Consider the following 22,183-nt stretch of genomic DNA (forward strand, 5'->3'; position numbering starts at 1 on the left):
GCAGAGGTCCACCCTACCAGCCAACCTCAGATCTCCACGCAGGCACACATGAACGCACGTACATTCGCACACATCCACAGATACACTCACACCAAAGAATCCACATTCCAAGAAATCCAGACGTGGCTCTGATTGCACACACATGTGATTATGCGCAGAGGTCCACCCTACCAGCCAACCTCAGATCTCCACGCAGGCACACATGAACGCACGTACATTCGCACACATCCACAGATACACTCACACCAAAGAATCCACATTCCAAGAAATCCAGACGTGGCTCTGATTGCACACACATGTGATTATGCGCAGAGGTCCACCCTACCAGCCAACCTCAGATCTCCACGCAGGCACACATGAACGCACGTACATTCGCACACATCCACAGATACACTCACACCAAAGAATCCACATTCCACGAAATCCAGACGTGGCTCTGATTGCACACACATGTGATTATGCGCAGAGGTCCACCCTACCAGCCAACCTCAGATCTCCACGCAGGCACACATGAACGCACGTACATTCGCACACATCCACAGATACACTCACACCAAAGAATCCACATTCCACGAAATCCAGACGTGGCTCTGATTGCACACACATGTGATTATGCGCAGAGGTCCACCCTACCAGCCAACCTCAGATCTCCACGCAGGCACACATGAACGCACGTACATTCGCACACATCCACAGATACACTCACACCAAAGAATCCACATTCCAAGAAATCCAGACGTGGCTCTGATTGCACACACATGTGATTATGCGCAGAGGTCCACCCTACCAGCCAACCTCAGATCTCCACGCAGGCACACATGAACGCACGTACATTCGCACACATCCACAGATACACTCACACCAAAGAATCCACATTCCACGAAATCCAGACGTGGCTCTGATTGCACACACATGTGATTATGCGCAGAGGTCCACCCTACCAGCCAACCTCAGATCTCCACGCAGGCACACATGAACGCACGTACATTCGCACACATCCACAGATACACTCACACCAAAGAATCCACATTCCAAGAAATCCAGACGTGGCTCTGATTGCACACACATGTGATTATGCGCAGAGGTCCACCCTACCAGCCAACCTCAGATCTCCACGCAGGCACACATGAACGCACGTACATTCGCACACATCCACAGATACACTCACACCAAAGAATCCACATTCCAAGAAATCCAGACGTGGCTCTGATTGCACACACATGTGATTATGCGCAGAGGTCCACCCTACCAGCCAACCTCAGATCTCCACGCAGGCACACATGAACGCACGTACATTCGCACACATCCACAGATACACTCACACCAAAGAATCCACATTCCAAGAAATCCAGACGTGGCTCTGATTGCACACACATGTGATTATGCGCAGAGGTCCACCCTACCAGCCAACCTCAGATCTCCACGCAGGCACACATGAACGCACGTACATTCGCACACATCCACAGATACACTCACACCAAAGAATCCACATTCCACGAAATCCAGACGTGGCTCTGATTGCACACACATGTGATTATGCGCAGAGGTCCACCCTACCAGCCAACCTCAGATCTCCACGCAGGCACACATGAACGCACGTACATTCGCACACATCCACAGATACACTCACACCAAAGAATCCACATTCCAAGAAATCCAGACGTGGCTCTGATTGCACACACATGTGATTATGCGCAGAGGTCCACCCTACCAGCCAACCTCAGATCTCCACGCAGGCACACATGAACGCACGTACATTCGCACACATCCACAGATACACTCACACCAAAGAAACCAAATTCCAAGAAATCCAGCCGTGGCAATGCTTGCACACACATGTGGTTATGCGCAGAGGTCCACCCTACCAGCCAACTTCAGATCTCCATGCAGGCACACATGAATGCACATACATTTTCACACATCCACAGATAAACTCCACCTCAGAAACCAAATTCCAAGAAATCCAGCCGTGGCAATGCTTGCACACATATGTCAGGACTGCAACCTTTAGGAACAATATGGAATGAGTGATAATGTCATCATTCCATGAATTGAAAAAATTTGTTTCACCTTAAATCTTTTTTTTTTTTCTTAATTGCAAAAACTGTAAATTTGGCTCAGGGGGACCTGAAAGCCAGGAGACAATTTATTGACTTTGCCCACAATCTTATGGAGGAAAAGATTTCAAATAAATATTAATAAAGATTTCTATCAGAGCAAAATCTCTCTCTCTTAAGTATTTGCGCCTCACCACGTCCTAACCTAGCAGTCATATACAGCTATTACAGGGAGTGCAGAATAATTAGGCAAGTTCCTACTGGTGATGATCCAGTGGAGCTCCAGTCACTCCAGGCTCCCTTGTGGTTCCACAAAACAAACAAACTCGTGCATCCATGACTGATCCTGCTGCTTCACTTCTGTATGAATTGATCTTTTCATCACGGTTCACTTTGGACAAGCAGGAAACAGAGGTGACGCTGACTTGTGGCTTTGCAGGATGATTCCCTTTAACAACAAGAGCATGCACACAGTTTGTTTTAGGCCACCATGAATAGCTCACATTGTAAATCACAAAGAGCCAGTATATTATACTGCAGCTTCCACTCACTGTGACAGGATGGCTCGTAGGAGGTGATTACACTCTGCTTCATTTGGTTCCAGTTCAGATTAAGGGACAACACATGAAAAGACAGAAACTGGAAACAAATGTTAGAAAAATATTTACTGTTAGAAAACATTCAGTGATTGATTTTTCTGTTTGGCTTCAAATCTGAGTCTCCAAAAGCCAGTCAGACAGTACAGGGAGTGCAGAATTATTAGGCAAGTTGTATTTTTGAGGAATAATTTTATTATTGAACAACAACCATGTTCTCAATGAACCCAAAAAACTCATTAATATCAAAGCTGAATGTTTTTGGAAGTAGTTTTCAGTTTGTTTTTAGTTTTAGCTATTTTAGGGGGATTTCTGTGTGTGCAGGTGACTATTACTGTGCATAATTATTAGGCAACTTAACAAAAAACAAATATATACCCATTTCAATTATTTATTTTTACCAGTGAAACCAATATAACATCTCCACATTCACAAATATACATTTCTGACATTCAAAAACAAAACAAAAACAAATCAGCGACCAATATAGCCACCTTTCTTTGCAAGGACACTCAAAAGCCTGCCATCCATGGATTCTGTCAGTGTTTTGATCTGTTCACCATCAACATTGCGTGCAGCAGCAACCACAGCCTCCCAGACACTGTTCAGAGAGGTGTACTGTTTTCCCTCCTTGTAAATCTCACATTTGATGATGGACCACAGGTTCTCAATGGGGTTCAGATCAGGTGAACAAGGAGGCCATGTCATTAGTTTTTCTTCTTTTATACCCTTCAGGGCTCGCAAAATTTTAAAATCCCTGGTAGCCCTTCGGGCAGGCACTCTTTAGTTTTTGGTAGCCCGAAATAAATTTGAGTAGCCCGAATAAAAAAAGATTATTTTTATTGTATAATATTGTAAAGGAAACAAAACATCAATCAAAAAATTGTTAAAACACAAATTACAACAACTGTGTAAACATTACAATCAACTCAAATATCTGGTTCTAATTAAACAGAATTTTCTGTGAACTTGTTAGAACTGTGTAGAACATGAATTAGTCTGTGTCAGATCCTGAATCTGAAATTTCCACTGAAGTCTCGGATGAGAAAATGCCACTCGACGTTGAGGGCATAGCATCTCCTTCATCAGCTTTCTCTTCCTGTGCATTGCCCTCCATTTCACTGCTCTTTGTTCTTGTCGGGGTTTTATGATCCAGGTGTCTTGAACCTTTTCCAGAAAACATCCAGAAACGAATCGACTTGTCAGGGCAAAAAGATTCAACTGTTTCCCCATTAATGGAGAGTTGCATGCAGTCATTCAGTGTTTCAGGGTGTGGAGAGGTACGATGTGTTGTCTTCACTCGGTTCATGCAAGAAAATCCTCTCTCACAGATGGCTGTCGATGGACTAAGTGTCAGCATTAATTTCACCAGCAACAAGATATGAGAGAGATGTTCTGGATTCTCAGAGAGGAGATCTCTGTACAAGCAATCTACTTTGCGACCCCGGCGTTCTGCAAGCCACACTTTTAGATCCATCCATTCTTGTGGAATTTTCTCTTTCTCTTCTGCATCTAGCAAACAGGCAAAATGTGTGACAAGATAATCCACCTCTTCATCCCCATAATTTGCTAGTTCTTCTCTGGGGTAGGGAAGAGTGGAAGGGTCAAAAACCTTGAAACAAGAGAGAGGCTTTTCATGGAGATTTTTAAATCTGTTGTCCATGTACTTGACTGTGTTGTCAATAATCTTCTGGATCTCTGCACCAAAGGTGTCTTTGTCTGTTCCCTCACCTCTTCTAGCAGGTCGCTGACTTTTTGTTAGCTGAGTTCCACAGTAGCAAATGCTACCATCCTGGTTCGCTGTGAACTTTGTGTCCAAGGTTTTCTGATATTCTCCTGGTTTTGTTTTTAGGCTGAGTAAGCGTGATGTTGTGCTCTCAACTAACTGATTTGTTCGTGTGATGTTTAGGTTATCATGCTGAAAATCAGTAGAGCACTTGGATAAGATGGTACTGTAGTCCAACATGAAATGCAGGAAGCGAACAAATTTCTCAGTCTTCATCTCCTGCACCACCCCCTTAGCCTTGGCTGCATCCTCGGCTTTGACATCACTTCCTTCTGCCATGTTCTCCATATGAACAACAGTGGGAGTGTAATTTTTTTCCACAGCCTTTAGACATCTCAGCCGGCTTGGAAGCCACCGTGTGCTCTTCAGCCCACTGAAATGTGCCAGCCTCTCATTTAGCAGTTCACTTATTTCTGTCAGCTCTCTTCGCTTCTTTGGGGAATAGTAGTACATCTTAAAGATGGTTTTCAGTGTATCTTCAAATTTCACCAGGTACTCACAGCCTTTCACGCTATCCAGCACGGCTAGCTCTAGTTTGTGTGCCACACAGTGGATTGTTATGATGTGGGGTATCCTCTGTTTCAGTCTCCCAGCTACTCCTGTTTTCTCACCCATCATCACTGCAGCACCATCAAAATTTGCACACACTACTTTCTTTTTCCATGTGTCCTCTCTGATACCCATGGTGTTCACTGCTTCATCAATAGCCTCTAAAATACCTGCAGCATTTGCACTCTTGACTGGCTGACATTTGATCATGTATGTGGCTATGTCACCATTATCCCTCACATACCTGACGTGAACCAACTCCTGTTCTATTATACCAGTGTCTGTACTGCCATCTGCAAGAATGGATAAGAACCTGCTTTCTTGAATTTCCTTTTCAATCTGGTCTCTTGAAGTTTGTGCTATTGCTCCAATAAACTCTCTGCAAGCATGGTCATTGAGGTAAGTGGAACCAAGATCTAGGCCATTTGCTTTCTGAAGTTTGCAAAGACTGCTAAATTTTGCCAGTGGTAGTTCACTCTTTGCAACATAGTACGCAGTTCTAAACAGCTTTTTCAGGACTTCTTGTTGTGCTTGGTTTATTTTTAGTATGGTTTTTGCAATTGGTGTTTGTTCTGGGACAGATGCTGCAGACTGAGCACCAATGCATTTCTTGTGATGCAGAGATTTCTCATGAGTTCTGATGGGGTCTTTCCTAAAATTACTGGTCCCAGTAACAAAGGCGCTTGTCGACTCAGCAATAGAGGGAAACTCACGACACACCCGGCAGAACATCATGTTATTTACCTTGTCATATTCCAGCCACAGAAATTCTTTTGTCCATGAATCCAAAAAACTGCGCTTTCTTTTTGCCTCGTAATCTGATTTATCATAACTTTTCCGCTTTGTGGTAGGCCTTTCTTTGCCTGTCCCTTCTTCATCCTGACCTGTCTTTTTTGGCTCAGCAGAACTAAAATACCTGCATAAATCCATCTGTCTTTACACATGCCAGAGATTTTTTTTTTAAATTCTCTGCGCAGTCAACCTCTAGCACGTTTAAGCTTGCTGCGGGAGATTTCACGTGCCACGTTTGAAGAGTAAGCTAGTGAGTGATGTTGTGTCCTGTCTGACTATACCATATTGCACCACTAGAGGGTGGTGTCGTGAAATAAGAGGAAAGTGCAGTCGGGAAATTGTAGAGTTAGAATATAGTTAAGACGGCTATCTGATAACTCGATATGTCTCCCTGTTACCTCTACGATGTAAAGTTATGTGCTGCATTCATTAAAGAGCACTGTTCTTTGATGAGGACTCAGCTAATTACTCAGCTACATTTGCGAAAGAAAGCAAAGGCATTATCATTTATTTTTACTTCCTATGATAGCCCGACGGGCAGGGCTGAGATAGATTTTGGTAGCCCGACTGGAAATATCACTAGCCCCGGGACGTCGGGCTAGCGATTTTGCGAGCCCTGCCCTTTCTTGCCAGCCACGCTGTGGAGTACTTGGACGCGTGTGATGGAGCATTGTCCTCAGAGATGGGATCGGATTACATTAACCCGTTACTTGTAACGGGTTACTGTAATCCGATTACTTTTTTCAAGTAACGAGTAAAGTAAGGGATTACTATTGCAAAAACGGTAATTAGATTACCGTTACTTTCCCGTAGGAACGCTGCGTTACTGCGTTACTAAAACCGTGATTTTTTGCGAGAATGTCTCATGACAGTGACGTAAGCAAGTGCGACGTTCGTGACAACAGCTGTGTGCAGATCAACAATGGATCACATATCGAGTGCGGGAGAGAGTATGAGTGTGCAGCGTTTAAAGCGTGGAAGTACTGACCTTACTTTGAGTTTGATTCCATAAAAAGTGACAAAAACATTAGCGTCCGTTGTGCGTGGGAAGAAAACTTCTTTTTACAGCGAAAAAACCCCTAAACTTCCAAGCAAGCACCGAGTGCGCAACGATGTAATGGGAAACTCACAGAGAAACTCGCGGATTCTTCCACTGACTGCCGCGGCACACCTGCACCAGGGTAAACCTCCGCCTACCCAACTCCTGCTTTACAGGTGAAAATAGAGCAAAAGGACCGCTAGTCTTTGATTTTATTTATTTTCTGCTGTGTTTTACTTGCATCTATTTGAAAGAGTGAGTGTAAACACACAAAAAAAAAAATTATGTGCTGGAATGTGCAGAAAATAGGTTTAAATATTAAACAAATTTCTTCCAGTCAGAGAATGTTGCATATAGGGCTGCCACAAACGATTATTTTGATAGTCGACTAGTCACCGATTATTTTTGCGATTAGTCGACTAATCAGATCATGCATCCATTGAACGTAAAACATACAGCTTATTGCACCAGCATGCATCTGCTCTTATATAACTATCAGTAGCTTACAGCTTTAAGTGTTTAAAGTATGTGCTAACTAAAAATAAAGACATGATAGTTTATTAAATTTTAATGAAGTTTGCAGATTGTTTCGGTGGAGTTTAATAAACTCAGCCGTCTGCTCCTTGCTATCTAAAATATAACAGGACACCGGAGTATATTCTCGAGCATTTCACACTTCTGATAATCAGTTGTCTGCTTAACGTTTATTCAGCTGTGTAAAAACTATAACTTTAATCTCAGCCGAAACCGATTTACTCAGGAACAAATAAAATACTGAAAAATGCCAAACAATAACATTTTTAAGTTATCTAAGTGACTTATATATCATGTTTAACCTGAGTAGCGAAAGACGGCGGTGGGTTTGAAAACGCTCTAGTGAGCCTTGCCCCCGGCTAGCTAACGAGCTAGTGGGTAACAGACGTCTCTGAAAATGTCGGAGTGCTTTTGAAAATATGTGGTGTCTTGATAAACTGAGCAGATATTTGAGGTTTACACAGTTACATTCTCGTCTGAAAATATGTTAAACGTTTATTTTGTGGCCCGGAAAGAATAATAAGAGTTAACATTAAAACTAACTAGCTGCCGCCATTGTTGGAAACTGAGCAGGGCCGCGCTATGAATTCTGGGACACAGTTTCTTCTTCTTCGGCGTTTAACGGCAGCTGGCATCCTTGTACATGCAGTGCTGCCATCTTCTGTTTCAGTCCGTTATTACACTCTTAAATCCTACTAATTCCTGCGTCTTTTGGGATCTTACAAAGCTTCAAACGACGTGTCGACTATTAAATCAGTCGTCGACGATTTTGATAGTCGACGTAATCGTGACTAGTCGACTAATCATGGCAGCCCTAGTTGCATATAATTAAATTTTTGCTTGATGCATAAAGTTAAAAGATTAAATAGAATAGAATAGAATAGAATAGAATAGAATGCCTTTATTGTCACTATACAGTTGTACAATGAGATACAGAGCATCTCCTACTCAGTGTAAACATGCTGGGGGGGGGGGGTACAGTTCTGCAGCGCTATGTACATATGGACAGTATTAACATAGGGAAAAAAAAAAAAATATATATATATATATATATATATATATATATATATATATATATATATATATATATAAATAAAATGTACAATATACAAGCCGTAAGTAATATGTAATAAATAGTGTTATGTATATACAGTTGAGTTATTGCACATGGAATTGGTATAAATAGAGTTATGTATATACAGTTGAGTTGTTGCACATAGAATTGGTATTGCACAGTGGTGGTCCATAGAGGAAGTGGGAAGTGGGGGGGCTGTGTTATCTGTGCATGTGTGAGTTCAGGGTGGTTATCGCTTTGGGGAAGAAACTGTTTTTTAGTCTGTGGGTTTTTGTGTTGATGCACCTGTAGCGCTTCCCTGAGGGAAGCAGGCTGAACATGTTGAAACCAGGGTGGGAGCTGTCCTTGATAATGTTTGCTGCTCTGGTGAGGCAGCGGGAGGAATAAATGTCCATCAGGGAGGGGAGAGGGCAGCCGATGATCTTCTGTGCTGTCTTGACCACACTCTGAAGCCTCACTCTATCTGCTTTGGTGCAGCTGCCGTACCATACCGTGATGCAGTAGGTTAGCAGGCTCTCAATGGACGAGCGGTAGAAGGTCAGCAGCAGGTTGGAGTTCAGCTTGTACTTCCTGAGGACTCTCAGGAAGTGCAGCCGCTGTTGGGCCTTCTTGATGACCGCTGAGATGTTTCCTGTCCAGGAGATGTTAGCAGAGATGAGGACACCAAGGAACCGGAAAGTGTGGACCCTCTCCACACACTCCCCGTTGATGTAGAGGGGGGCCAAGTCGGTGCTGTGTCTCCTGAAGTCAACAATGAGCTCTTTGGTTTTCTTGGTGTTCAGTGCCAGGTTGTTTTCTGAACACCATGCTGCCAGCTTCAGGACTTCCTCTCTGTACTCTGCCTCGTCTCCCTTCGAGATGAGTCCGACTACCGTGGTGTCATCAGCAAACTTGATGATGAGAGTGTTGTTGTGGGTCGAACTGCAGTCGTGGGTGTAGAGAGAATACAGGAGGGGGCTCAGCACACAGCCCTGTGGGGAGCCGGTGCTCAGTGTGCGAGTGGAGGAGAGATGAGGGCCGAGTCTTACAGTCTGGGGCCGGTTTGTGAGGAAATCCTTTATCCAGGCACATGTGATAGGAGGGAGGCCAAGAGTGACCAGTTTGGTGATGAGGATGTCCGGGATGATTGTATTAAAGGCTGAGCTGTAGTCCACAAAGAGCATTCGGACGTAGCTTTGCCGCTGCTCTAGGTGACTCAGCACAGCGTGGAGGGCTGTGGCGATGGCGTCTTCTGTGGATCTGTTTGCACGGTATGCAAACTGGTGGGGGTCGAATTCTGGGGGGAGGTAATCCTTGATGTGCTGAAGGACTAGTCTCTCAAAGCATTTCATGATTACCGGTGTGAGGGCCACAGGGCGGTAATCATTCAGGCTGGAGATGGGAGACTTCTTCGGCACTGGGATGATTGTGGCTGATTTTAGACAGGATGGGATGGCTGCCTGATCCAGTGAGAGGTTGAAGAGTCTGGTGAAGATGAGGGTGAGCTGGTGTGCGCATGCTCTTAGTACCTTGCCAGGTACTCCATCTGGACCGGCCGCCTTCCTGGGGTTCACTGCTAGGAGCACACGTCTGACATCGTGCTCTGTTACAGTGAGTGGAGCGGTGCAGGAACCAGGTGAGGATGAGGATGGGAGCAGGGCTGAAGCAGATGAGTGTTGCTGTTGTGGTGTTTCAAAGCGGGCGAAGAAGCTGTTTATTTCCTCTGCCAGCTGCCCACTCGGGTTTTCTGTTTTCGCAGTGCTGCCTCTGTGGTTGATGATGTCTTGCATTCCCTGCCACACCTCTCGTGTATTGTTGCTGGACAGGTGGGACTCGATGTTCCTTTTGTGGTCTGACTTGGCTTTTTTAATCCCCCTTTTCAGGTCAGCTCGAGCAGCCCTGTACAGAGCTCTGTCACCTGACCTGAAGGCGGCATCACGGGCTTTGAGGAGTGAGCGGACCTTGCTGGTCATCCAGGGTTTTTGATTTGGGAAAACCCGAATGCTTTTGTCCACTGTCACATTTGCAGTACAGAACTTGATGTAGTCCAGTACTGATCCTGTGAATGTTTCTAGGTCCTGGTGTTCAAATATGTCCCAGTCTGTCTCTGTGAAGCAGTCCTGTAGTTTGGAGAGAGCATTTTCCGGCCAGGTTGTAACAGTCTTTGTGGTGGGCCTGGCACTGCGCCTGAGGGGGGTGTAGGCTGGGGAGAGCAGGAGGGAGAGATGGTCGGACTGACCGAGGTGGGGGAGGGGTATGGCTCTATATGCATGCTTGATGTTGGAGTAAACATGATCTAGAGTGTTTTCTCTTCTGGTGGGACATTTGACATGCTGATAGAACTTTGGGAGTACAGTCTTTATGTTGGCCTTATTAAAATCACCTGCGATAATGTGAACACCGTCCGGGTGGGCCCGCTGCTGTTCGTTAATGGTGTTCAGCAGGATAGAGAGCGCCGTGTTTACGTTGGCATCGGGTGGAATGTACACAGCCGTGATGATCACTACTGTTAGCTCTCTCGGTAGAAAGAAAGGCCGGCATCTTACCGACATGTACTCGAGGTTCGGGGAGCAGTGACTGTTTATAATTGTCCCGTTGTTGCACCAGCTTTCATGCACGTAAATACAGAGCCCTCCCCCCCTGCTCTTACCGGAGTCCTTTGTCCTGTCCCAGCGGAGCAGAGTGCGGCCTGCTAGCTGCACGCTAGCATCGGGTATTCCCGGGTGAAGCCAGGTTTCAGTGATGATCAAGGCACAGCAGTCACGAACATAGCGATTTCCCACTAGTTGTAATTCCAGGTCGTCCGTTTTTTGCACGAGGGATCTGGCATTGGAGAGATAGAGGCTCGGCAGAGGTGGCTTGTGTGGTTTGTTTTTTAGCCTCAGCATAATGCCGGACCTACGGCCCCGCTTTTGCTTCCTCTCCCTCCGTCTGCGCCTCCGCCTAGTCCCGATAACAATCCACGGGGAGCCCGGTGGTCTCGCTATGTGATCTGGGATGTTGTGCGTGTGAAGAAAGTCCAGTGAAACAGATGTTTGATGCTGGTCACCGATGTCTATGAGGCTCTGGCGGGTGTAGCAAACTTTGAAAGTAGAGCCGATAGTGCAGAAAAAAATAAGAAAGACATATAAACTAAGCAAACTAAACAAAAAAAAGGAGTACTGAGACGGAGAGCCGTAAGCCGCTGCAACAGTGTGCGCCGCCATCTTAGCTCAAGATGGCCATCTTAGCTAAAACTAATAAAACAAGTTTTAAAAAGGGACTTTTCCATTTGATTACATTTTGTATGATGGATTATGTAGAAAAAATAGAATTGGGCTGAAAGATCTATCGCTTTATCACCTATTCAGGTTGTAAATCGTGTTTTTAAAAAGTAACTAAGTAACTAAGTAATTAATTACTTTTAAAAATAAGTAATCAGTAAAGTAACGGGATTACTTTTTTGGGGAAGTAATCAGTAATTAGTTACTGATTACTTTTTTCAAGTAACTTGACCAACACTGATTGTCCTGCATGAAAATCATGTTTTTCTTGAAGGATGCAGACTTCTTCCTGTACCACTGCTTGAAGAAGGTGTCTTCCAGAAACTGGCAGTAGGACTGGGAGTTGAGCTTGACTCCATCCTCAACCCGAAAAGGCCCCACAAGCTCATCTTTGATGATACCAGCCCAAACCAGTACTCCACCTCCACCTTGCTGGCGTCTGAGTCGGACTGGAGCTCTCTGCCCTTTACCAATCCAGCCACGGGCCCATCCATCTGGCCCATCAAGACTCACTCTCATTTCATCAGTCCATAAAACCTTAGAAAAACCAGTCTTGAGATATTTCTTGGCCCAGTCCTGACGTTTCAGCTTGTGTGTCGTGTTCAGTGGTGGTCGTCTTTCAGCCTTTCTTACCTTGGCCATGTCTCTGAGTATTGCACACCTTGTGCTTTTGGGCACTCCAGTGATGTTGCAGCTCTGAAATATGGCCAAACTGGTGGCAAGTGGCATCTTGGCAGCTGCACGCTTGACTTTTCTCAGTTCATGGGCAGTTATTTTGCGCCTTGGTTTTTCCACACGCTTCTTGCGACCCTGTTGACTATTTTGAATGAAACGCTTGATTGTTCGATGATCACGCTTCAGAAGCTTTGCAATTTTGAGACTGCTGCATCCCTCCGCAAGATATCTCACTATTTTTGACTTTTCTGAGCCTGTCAAGTCCTTCTTTTGACCCATTTTGCCAAAGGAAAGGACGTTGCCTAATAATTATGCACACCTGATATAGGGTGTTGATGTCATTAGACCACACCCCTTCTCATTACAGAGATGCACATCACCTAATATGCTTAATTGGTAGTAGGCTTTTGAGCCTATACAGCTTGGAGTAAGACAACATGCATGAAGAGGATGAAGTGGACAAAATACTCATTTGCCTAATAATTCTGCACTCCCTGTAATTAATCCTGCATTTTTTTGTCAAAGACATTTCTCACCATGAAATTACCCGATTCAAAACATGAACAGATTCACGGAGTAATCAGAAAAGTTTAGCATGAATCTGGACATTAGATTTAAGATTTAAGTTTTAAGCTTATCAGATATCACTTGTTAGAAGCTCCTTACCGTTTGAAGAAATCTCTTCTCAATCTGCTGTCCTCTTCTGCTTGCATCTTTTTTTTTTCATCTAACACTGACGTTATTCCATGTTAATTATTTTTTCTCCGTGAAAAACACAGCAACTCATCTTATCCCGGGGTGCCAGGAAGTCGAGCTCCGGATCTCAACGGAAAACTTTTCAAACTGATTTCAGGTTGATGTTTGAAACAGGTTCTCCTCTGTGACGTGCCAGTCGGAACGAATCTGCGTAACCATGGTTACAGGGGGACGCTTTGGAGCTCTGCTGCTCAGCAGCAAAATATTTCAGATCAATATGTAAATACTCCAACTCTAAAACCAAGTAAAATAAATATGCTGCATATGTGTATAGTGCACCGCGAACGCGTTCAATTTCTGGAAGAGGCTGTAAAATGGAGTTAAAAGGTGACCGATGGCAGCCATACTGAGGTGAGTTGTTGAGGATATGTCGAGCTGTCGATAAGCACGGCTGTTTTTGTGCTCTTATATACTGTTAGCCTGTTTTGCTGGCGTTAGTGAAGCTGTTTTCAACTGGATGTAACATTGTTGAACTCTGATGATTAATGAATAAACTCTCGATGTGACGATGTGAGCATGTAATTGTAACCCTGTGTTCATTTAGTCGTTTGATACCGTTTAATATCCAGTACATCTATTGGGTGTTTTATAACATGCCCTGGAATCATTTTAAGTTTTACAATGCCGGTGATTTACGACTCTTTCGCGACAGTCAACTGTGGCGTGAACTCTGGCGGGTCTCAGAGCTAGCTTATGTGAGCCAGCAGTGACATCTATACACGCAGTAGCCTTAAAATACTGATTATTTATTCTCCTGCTAGGTAAGAATTTGTGTTTTATACGTTTATTGTCACATTGTGCGCCATGTTATTGTTTCGGTGAAATGAATTTCTACAATGGCGGACTTAGACAAAATAGTGTTACTGTTAATTTGACTCTCTGCAGTGTTTAAATGCTTACATATACACACACAGTTACTGTCCCTCCACACGTAGGACTCAGTTCTGCTTCTATGCCCCATCTTTGTTTACTCTTTCCCACCCAACAAGTGCATAAATAAGATGTTAAAAACGTCATCATCATATCAAACATGATAGATTTGGGGGGAGTTTGTTTGGCACATGCTGACTGCATTCTAATTATAACCAGAAGAGGAGGCGAGAGCAGATGTAGCAGGTTGAAAAAGCTACATGTTTATTTTTGTAAGAAAACCAATTACCCCCTTATTTTTTGTTTATTATTGTGACTTATTTTGACATTGTTATGTGTTGCCAGACCATGGTTATATTTCATTATGCCAGTAGATGGTGCTCTTGCATTGCTGTGGAACTACCAGAGAGACTCTAGCTATAGGCTCTGTGCATGCGCAGCTCAGAAATAAATGAGCTCCGGCCTGAGCAAGACGCTAACTTCGGTGTCCTCTCTATTAATCCACAGGTACTGACAAACAAACTTTTATGTTACCGAACTGGTTCTAAATGTCATGTAAGTTGAGTAACAACTGTTCGGCTATATTTTGAGATGAGAGTGATGATGTTGTTTTGTGGTATTTTGTTGTAATGAGTATTAGTGTATCATCGGCATAATGCTATAATGCTACATAGCACTATAAGTATATGCTATGACAGTCGCAACCTGCGGCTTCAGAAAATGTGTTGTAGTGTTTGTTTTAGTGTTAGCCAAGCAGTACTGAGTACATGTATTAAGGGGAAAGCTTTTCGTTGGTGAAACAACGTTTGCAGTCGTCTGCCGCCATGTTGTGTTGCGTTCAGGGGACGCCATGTTCAAAAGTAATAGCGTATATGGCGCGAATGTGGGGAAAGGTTGTGTGAATGTGAGATGGGTTATTTTGGTATGTTGTTATGCTTTAACCGTGAGTGTTTTGTTTAAGTTGTGAGTATGTAAAGTCATTTTGAATTAGTTTGTATTTATTTTGCTTTTGAGAGAATGCTTTTTGTAACTTTATTTTTGTTTATGAACTCTGTTATTTTATGGGAAGAATGCATTTGTATTGTGTATATGTTGCAGAAATAAATGAGCTCCGGCCTGAGCAAGACGCTAACTTCGGTGTCCTCTCTATTAATCCACAGTTTGCTCATATTTGGCTACGCAGTGCTCTCTAGCCTGTGTGCCGCTTGCTGCCGGTCCAGATTCCCCTAGGTCTGGTGCCGGTAACACAGAGAACGAGAGTGCAGCAGTTTGGTGAAAGGAACAGGAAAGATGAAGAAGAGGTGAGCATCCAAAAGACGAGCAAGAGGACAGTTTCAAAGCAGACATTATGGCACAATAAAAGCTGTAAGAGCAGAGATTCATTCATATCTTTACTATTTTTCTTTAGCTTTTACTCCCGCTGCTTACAATAAATCCGAGATAAAGAACAAACAAGAACAACTCACATGGCATTGATTGTTTAGTTCAGTGTCACTCTGTGATTGTTTGACATTTCATATAAATGTGACTCTAAAATATAGTCAATAATATTAAAAAGCTGCTGTTACTGAGTGAAACTTGAAGGATTATGATAAACTTCAGTTCTTACTGAATCTGTAACATTGCTTTTTAAAATTGTTAAATGACTTTTGTGTCACTGTGCACAGTGAAAAGCTCACCTGATGTAGTGGTGAGGCCATGTTCACCACTAGATGGAGACAACCTGGCACAGGTATTTTCTATACACTAAATTTCACACTGAAAAGCCTTGGTGGGAATTTTTGTTTCATAGAAAGTAAAGGAAAACATGTCTTGAGGTCTTTTTCCAGTGTTTTCAAAATTGTGTTTTTCACATACACATCAAAACTTCACACAGACAAACACACACACAAAACAACAAAATATGTCAAATTACATGCACGTCTCATTCATTTTCTGAGAATTTCACCACTTTTAGTTTTCATGGAAAATAACTTTGTCAGGTCAGTAAATAGCTGCCACATAAGTACAAATCTAAATCATACATGTGTATTATAGAAAAAAGCACAAACCGTTGTGCTGTTAGTTCATAATAAATGGGTAGGGGTGCATAGTCAGTAAAAGTCACCAAGGCTCTGCAGAGCTCCAAACCTGCTCTGCCACAGACAGAAGCATCAAAAATGTGTGCTGGGAGCTTCATGGCATGGATTTCTACAGCCAAGCAAATCTATATGTGTGTGGCCAAGAATCTTAGTCCATGTAGGGTATCTTAGCACAGTTTACTTGTGTCAGCTAGTGGGAGGGCAGAGAGCGCAGCCTTTACATTGTTTTATTGTAGAGTGACAGGAACTGCCTATGAGCTTCTAATCAAGCAGAAGTGTTGACGGAAAATCTATCAAAGGAAATACATTGATGAAAATCAAAGAAGAGAAATATTTATGTGATGTTCCATTTTCCTGAGAGCTGATTGGCTGTGATGACTCCTTCAAGTACTACATGCTACTTTGTCCTGCTAGTTAAGCCTGCTGTCTGTTCTCAGGCCTCCTCCTGTTTCACTGCCATATATCCATCACCAGAGGGCTCCACTGACCTGCCTGCTGACATCACAGCACACCCCTGTGTCATGTGACCTGGCAGGAGTAGCAAAGCTGGACTCAGACCTGGCCCAGGCAAGTTCAAAGGCAGCTGTGGTAGAGAGAGTATATGGGCTCAAATTGTGGTCATAAATATTTTGTACTTGTAAATCAGGATTTGTGTGTGTAAAAAGATTTGTGTGTGTATGGGATCAGAACGATGCCACCTTGAAATGAAACCGAAAAAAATATTGAAACCGAAAAAAATATTGAAACTGAAATAAATGTACAACGCGGCTGCGGTCACGGACAAACTTGCATGTGTCTGTTCGGGAATGGCAGATGCTGAGAGGTCCAGCGTTTACATTACCGGCTATTTCAAAGTGACAGCCTGAGGTGTTCTTCAGTAAATTGGACTACCAGACAGGAGGACCTGAGGCCCCACCGTATTATTTTCGGTAAGTTAAATGTGTGTGTAAGCTAATCCGTAATTTAGGTCCTTAGGTGAGCACTCGGCTGTCGGGGAAACTTGTTTTGTAAAGTTCGTTTAGCTAACCCGTGCAGGTGAATGAATTTACCCTGACTAAAGAAATCAAGAGAAACTCACCGGGCTGCTCAGTGACTAACCACGGTTACTGTACTTTTATTATGAGTATTATACTGTAAGAGCAACAGGCTGGACTCTGCTTCTGCTCCTGTGCAGAGCTGATTATTAAATATGTGCAAACAGCAGCACATTTTCTGTCGCTTTCCACATGTGGAACGACATTAACGCCAACTTTTAAAAACCTGGCACTTCAGTAACCCCTCATTAGTCAATAGCTACGGATTAAATAGCAAAGCCCGATACTTATGTACTGAAACCAACTACTTCCGCTTGGCAGCTTAAGTTAAAATGTTAATTTTTTCCTCTTATTTTTTTAGCACTGACTCTGTATATTTTTTGTTTGTTGCAAACATTCAGGTTAAAAAACTGTCCGAATTATATTTAATGAGGTATGTTCACAAAGTCACATGTGCAGTACTCTGTACAGCTTGCATCCTTTAGGACAAATAATTTGAAGCATTAATATTTCTTGTTCAATACTGAGCTGATAACACCTCCGTATTGTCATGGCCCTGGGTCATGTGACCCAGTATTCTGAGTTTCTTGGTGTTTTGTTATTCTTTTTAGTCTAGTTTCATTTCGGTTTATCTAGTTACATTCTGCCATGTTTCATGTCCAAGTTTTCTTTGTTTGTCAAGTTCATGTCATGTCTAATCTCCATGTTTTCTGTTTTACTTTGAAAGTCTGTATTCAATGTCAGTGTATTCAGTTTCACTTCTCCTGTCCTGTCGTTAGGTTCATGTGTGTCAGCTGTGCTCCCATGTGTGGCCACTTCCCCTGATCACCCCTCATGTGTATTTAGTCTCTGTGTTTCATACAGTCTGTGTCGCGTCGTCTGTGTACTCCCCCCCCCCGGTCAAGTTAAGTGTTTTTCAGGATTCTGTGCAGTTCATGTTTGCCATTTGGTTTGTTGTTTTTCATGCAGCCGCACGATGAGGTTCCGTGCAGGTCATGTTCATGTCTCTTTCGTCACGCCACTTGGTTCACAGCTTCCATGCATCTGCACAGCATTCTGTTCACAGTGATCATAGTTATGCCTTTCAGTCAGGTTAGTGTTTTTCCAGTTTAGGTTTTTGGTTAGTTGCAGTCTCTGTCCCTGTTATGTTTTGTCTACTCCCTTCTGCATCAGCCCAAATAAAGGCTCGCTTTCAGTTTAAGTTCACTCCCGTCTCCTCGCCTGTGTTCGCGCCTGGGTCCACCACACACACTCTCCACACGGTCTGCCCCCGCTGGCCGTGACACGTATGTTGTGACCAGGATGCAGCAGCAGACTGAACCTCGACTGAAACCTGCTCCATCATCTCATCTTTGCAGATGTCCATTTATAAAGCATCAACAACTCAAAGGTAAGCATGATATTAGAAAATGTGTTAGTGTATATAAGGCCTTTAAAACAAATAAAAAATAAACAGCTGTCAGCAGAACTGTAGGACTGAACAACTTCAGATTCCGAGTGTGTGAGGACAGAGAAGTATCAGCTCTATTTCAGATTTGAGAGATAAACTTTATATTTCAGTTTGTGATGATTCTGTTCTCGTTGTGATTACAGGAGCCGTCCTCAGATTCAGACCTCAGCACCACCCAGTGACAGCAGACAGGTCATCCTATATCTTCAATCTTTGTAGTAACATCAAATTAACTGAAGAAAACAGTACAAAGGTTAAAGTACCACATGTGCTGTCAGTGAAAGCTGCAGCTGTTTTATTGATAAATTTAAAGACAAAAAGTCAAAAGGATTAATCACCCATGTAACTGTGTCACTATACATCAGCATTAACAGGACCTCAGTTTGGTGTTTCAGGAAACTGCTGATCTCAGACCTGCACAACTTCTGTTTTAAACACTGAATGTACTCGGCTACATGAAGAGCACATGATGTTTTCTCTGACACAGTTAGAGAAAACTAACCCTTGTTACTTGTATTTGAACTAAAAACTTGTGATCTGGAATTCTTTCACTGTTTTTGACAATAGTGTTATTTATCATAAAGTAATTCAGAGTCATTCATACCAGAGTAACCAGAGAGCACAACATATATTTAACTTTCTACAGGACTTAAAGCTATGATATTATGTTATATGTTATATTATATGTTGATATGTTATATTATATTATGATATTAAGTCCAGACCCTCTGAGGATTATCTGAGTACTTCTAACACTTGAGGGAAGATGAACAACTTTAATAATAGACCAACTGTCTATTTCGGCTTATTATTAAAGTTGTTCATCTTCCCTCAAGTGTTGCTGGAGTTCCTGCTTTGTGAATTCTTTTATCCTCTCCATGCACCTTGGAAGCAGGTGAAGTTGTGCCAGAAAATTTTTTTTTTTTGCTACTTCTAACATTCCACAAAACAAAGGTCTCCATCAGTGTTCGTGAAATGCTGGGTTCATCCTTCTTGTAAGGGAGCTGCTGGTGAAGATCACGAGCCCTGCTTGATCCCGGCGATGAGTTTCAGTCTTCCTGGTGTTTGTGAAATGATGCCTCTCACTGTGGGTCAACGGAACATCTGGCACAGGACAGCTGTAATGAAATAAATTGAAAAAGTTTTGAAAAAAAATCTTGGAAATGCCCTATATGTGAGAAGCAGATTTTGTAGATGACTAACAAGATAACTAAAAGTATAATTTTCACCATACAATTACTATCTTGTCATTTGCTGCACTGTCTGTTTGGGCTCTGGGCGTGTCCTTCCCAGCGCTCATGCGACTGCTTTGCTGCACTGTGGTATGAGGTGCTAACCTGTTGACAGTGTTAATTTTAAAATGTATTCCACCAAAGATTATAGAAGTAACATATTCTGAATACTTTACAACTACATGAATGTCCTATTGCTGTGTGATTTATTACTATTACTGAAGGTTACTCTCCATACCAATACCAACTAGATGTTTAAATCTTAATATAAATGAGTAACAGTAGGTGCACATCAGGTAAGGCTGCACTTTTTGCAGCAATCTCGTATATAAAACAGGTCCGCGGCTCCAAACCGTAGTAAAGGGACCTCTGGCTAATACGTCGGGGTCTTTTTTTTTTTTTTTTTTTTTTCCTGGATCACCTGTTGAGAAAGAAAAAAGAAAACAAGCAGAAGAAGACTAGAGCAATAAAATAAACAACACCATGATGATCTATGGGAATATAACAGTAAATACTAAATGTTAAACATTATTGTGCAGCACGTAAGATCGACAGCGCACAGTGTGCTTTAAGGTAGGAGCCAAAAAGGAGCAGAGCAGCGACGTTAAGGACGTCCTCGCCGTACCTGGGTCCATCAGGTCCTCCAGACGCGTGAGCAGTTTGGTGAGTTTCACCATTTGCTCCAGGAGCTGTGCCTGGATGACGGCCGATTCCAGCAATACCACCGTCTTTCACTCGCCCAGTTTGAGGACCTGCTGTCCCGTGTTGGTCCCAGCATTGCCCGCCTAGACACCAACTACAGACGCTCAATCCCACTTGCAGAGCGCCTTTCCATCTGCCTGAGGTTAGTAAAAGTGTTTAATACGGTAGTCCTTTATTGATACCTGTGCTAACATGGATGTGCTATGCTATCAATGAATGCTGTCGGTGTTTACTGATAGCAAGCTGTGGTACGGAGACGACTGTTTATAATATTTCTAGTGATACTCAGGTCTCAACAAGTCCCGATTTAATTCGATTTATGCCATTATCAGTGTTTGAATGATAGCATGGCTGTGGTGTCATATCAATGTATGCTCTCGCTGTTTGCTGATATCAAACTGTGGTATGAGGACCACTGTGGGTTAATCTTTGTAGTGATACTCCTTTCTTTTTATTTAGACCTGGTTTAATTCTGGGATAGTTGAATATTTGTATATAATCCCAGCAGACTGTTTTAGATTATATCTAATATATATCATGTAATTATCCTTGTAATTACAAAAGGTTTTATGTAAGATTTGTTTTGTAATTTAAATCTGACATCACAAAAATATTTTGGAATTTGAATAATGTATTTTGTAACTACAGCATTTTGTCCAGGTTCCTTGCCACCGAGGACTCCTTCAGGACCATCGCATTCAGTTTTCGAGTTGGCGTGTCCTTGGTGAGCCAGATCACCCCGCAGGTAGCGACGTCCATCTGGGACTGTCTAGTGGACGACTTCATGGCTGTGCCTTCAACTGAAGACTGGCGGTCCATTGCAGAGGGATTCCAGGAGCGCTGGAACTTCCCTCTCTCCCTCACAGTAGAGGTTGTATCTGCGCTCCATGGAGCTCCGTCCTGAAATTGCGGAGAAGTGTGTGAAGGCAACGTGTGTTCTCCACAATTTTCTGCGCTGTTTGGACAAGAGAGGGGCACCTGCTGTGAGGGGTGTGGCACCTGCTGTGGTGGAGCCGTTGCAAGGCCTGGGTCGTGTAGCAGCAAACAACTCCTCCAGAGAGGCTGTCCTGGTGGGGGAGAAGTTCATGGCCCACTTCTCGGCGGAGGGAGCCGTGTCTTGGCAACCAAAGGAGTAGCCTGTTTGAAGTCTGAGTGACTTCCCCACAACGGCTCTTTTAAGAGCCACCCACAAACCTCTAAAGAGTGTTCCTGTCTTTTTTAATTTTTCTTAATAAATGGAGCTCTACTCCAAAATAAACTAACCTCTTTTTACTCTCTTAAATAACTTGTCTTCACTATGTTCCTATATACAATGTGATGTAAAAGTTTGGGCAACCTTATTAATAGTCATTATTTTCCTGTATGAATCGCTGTTACAGTAAAAAATGTCACTTGCATATATCATATAGGAGACACACACATTGATATACACTAAATATTCATTTCATTTCTTTTTTTTGTGTTGCCAATTTTTCGCGGGACACACAATCGTGTTCTCTGATTGGATAGTTTAATTTGTGATTGATTGACATGACATTGGCCAATCAGATGAGAGGAAGAAAAATAGGGTCAAAATTCGTACTTGTAACTTGAAAGTTTAGTGCAGACTTTCACACGTATTTTTTGGATAAGTCCACACACAAATCTTTTTTACACACACAAATCCTGATTTACAAGTACAAAACTGATTTACAAGTACAAAATATTTATGAC

The 22,183-nt window shown here is 42.9% G+C and overlaps 2 long non-coding RNA genes across 9 annotated transcripts; one reads left to right on the forward strand and one right to left on the reverse strand.

The window, feature by feature from the left end:
- Positions 1-1,544: 1,544 nt before the first annotated feature.
- LOC146368924 (uncharacterized) lies at positions 1,545-13,181 on the reverse strand. The gene is made up of 3 exons (XR_014797361.1): positions 13,012-13,181; positions 2,609-2,696; positions 1,545-2,505 (listed from the first exon to the last, which is right to left on the reverse strand). It is a non-coding gene; the product is annotated as an uncharacterized LOC146368924 (long non-coding RNA).
- Positions 13,168-21,732, forward strand: LOC146368925 (uncharacterized). 8 transcript variants are annotated; one of them, XR_014797356.1, is made up of 8 exons: positions 13,776-13,862; positions 14,479-14,526; positions 15,132-15,272; positions 15,639-15,703; positions 16,490-16,619; positions 16,866-16,981; positions 18,056-18,476; positions 18,680-21,732. It is a non-coding gene; the product is annotated as an uncharacterized LOC146368925 (long non-coding RNA). The 8 variants fall into 8 exon arrangements; XR_014797358.1 differs by lacking the exons at positions 13,776-13,862; positions 14,479-14,526 and adding an exon at positions 13,168-13,452; XR_014797359.1 differs by lacking the exon at positions 14,479-14,526 and having other exon boundaries at positions 13,779-13,862.
- The last annotated feature ends 451 nt before the right edge of the window (positions 21,733-22,183 follow it).

Source organism: Perissodus microlepis, chromosome 17 (genome assembly GCF_051167445.1).
Source record: "Perissodus microlepis isolate ML-2025 ecotype Zambia chromosome 17, ASM5116744v1, whole genome shotgun sequence".
Lineage (NCBI taxonomy): Eukaryota > Metazoa > Chordata > Actinopteri > Cichliformes > Cichlidae > Perissodus > Perissodus microlepis.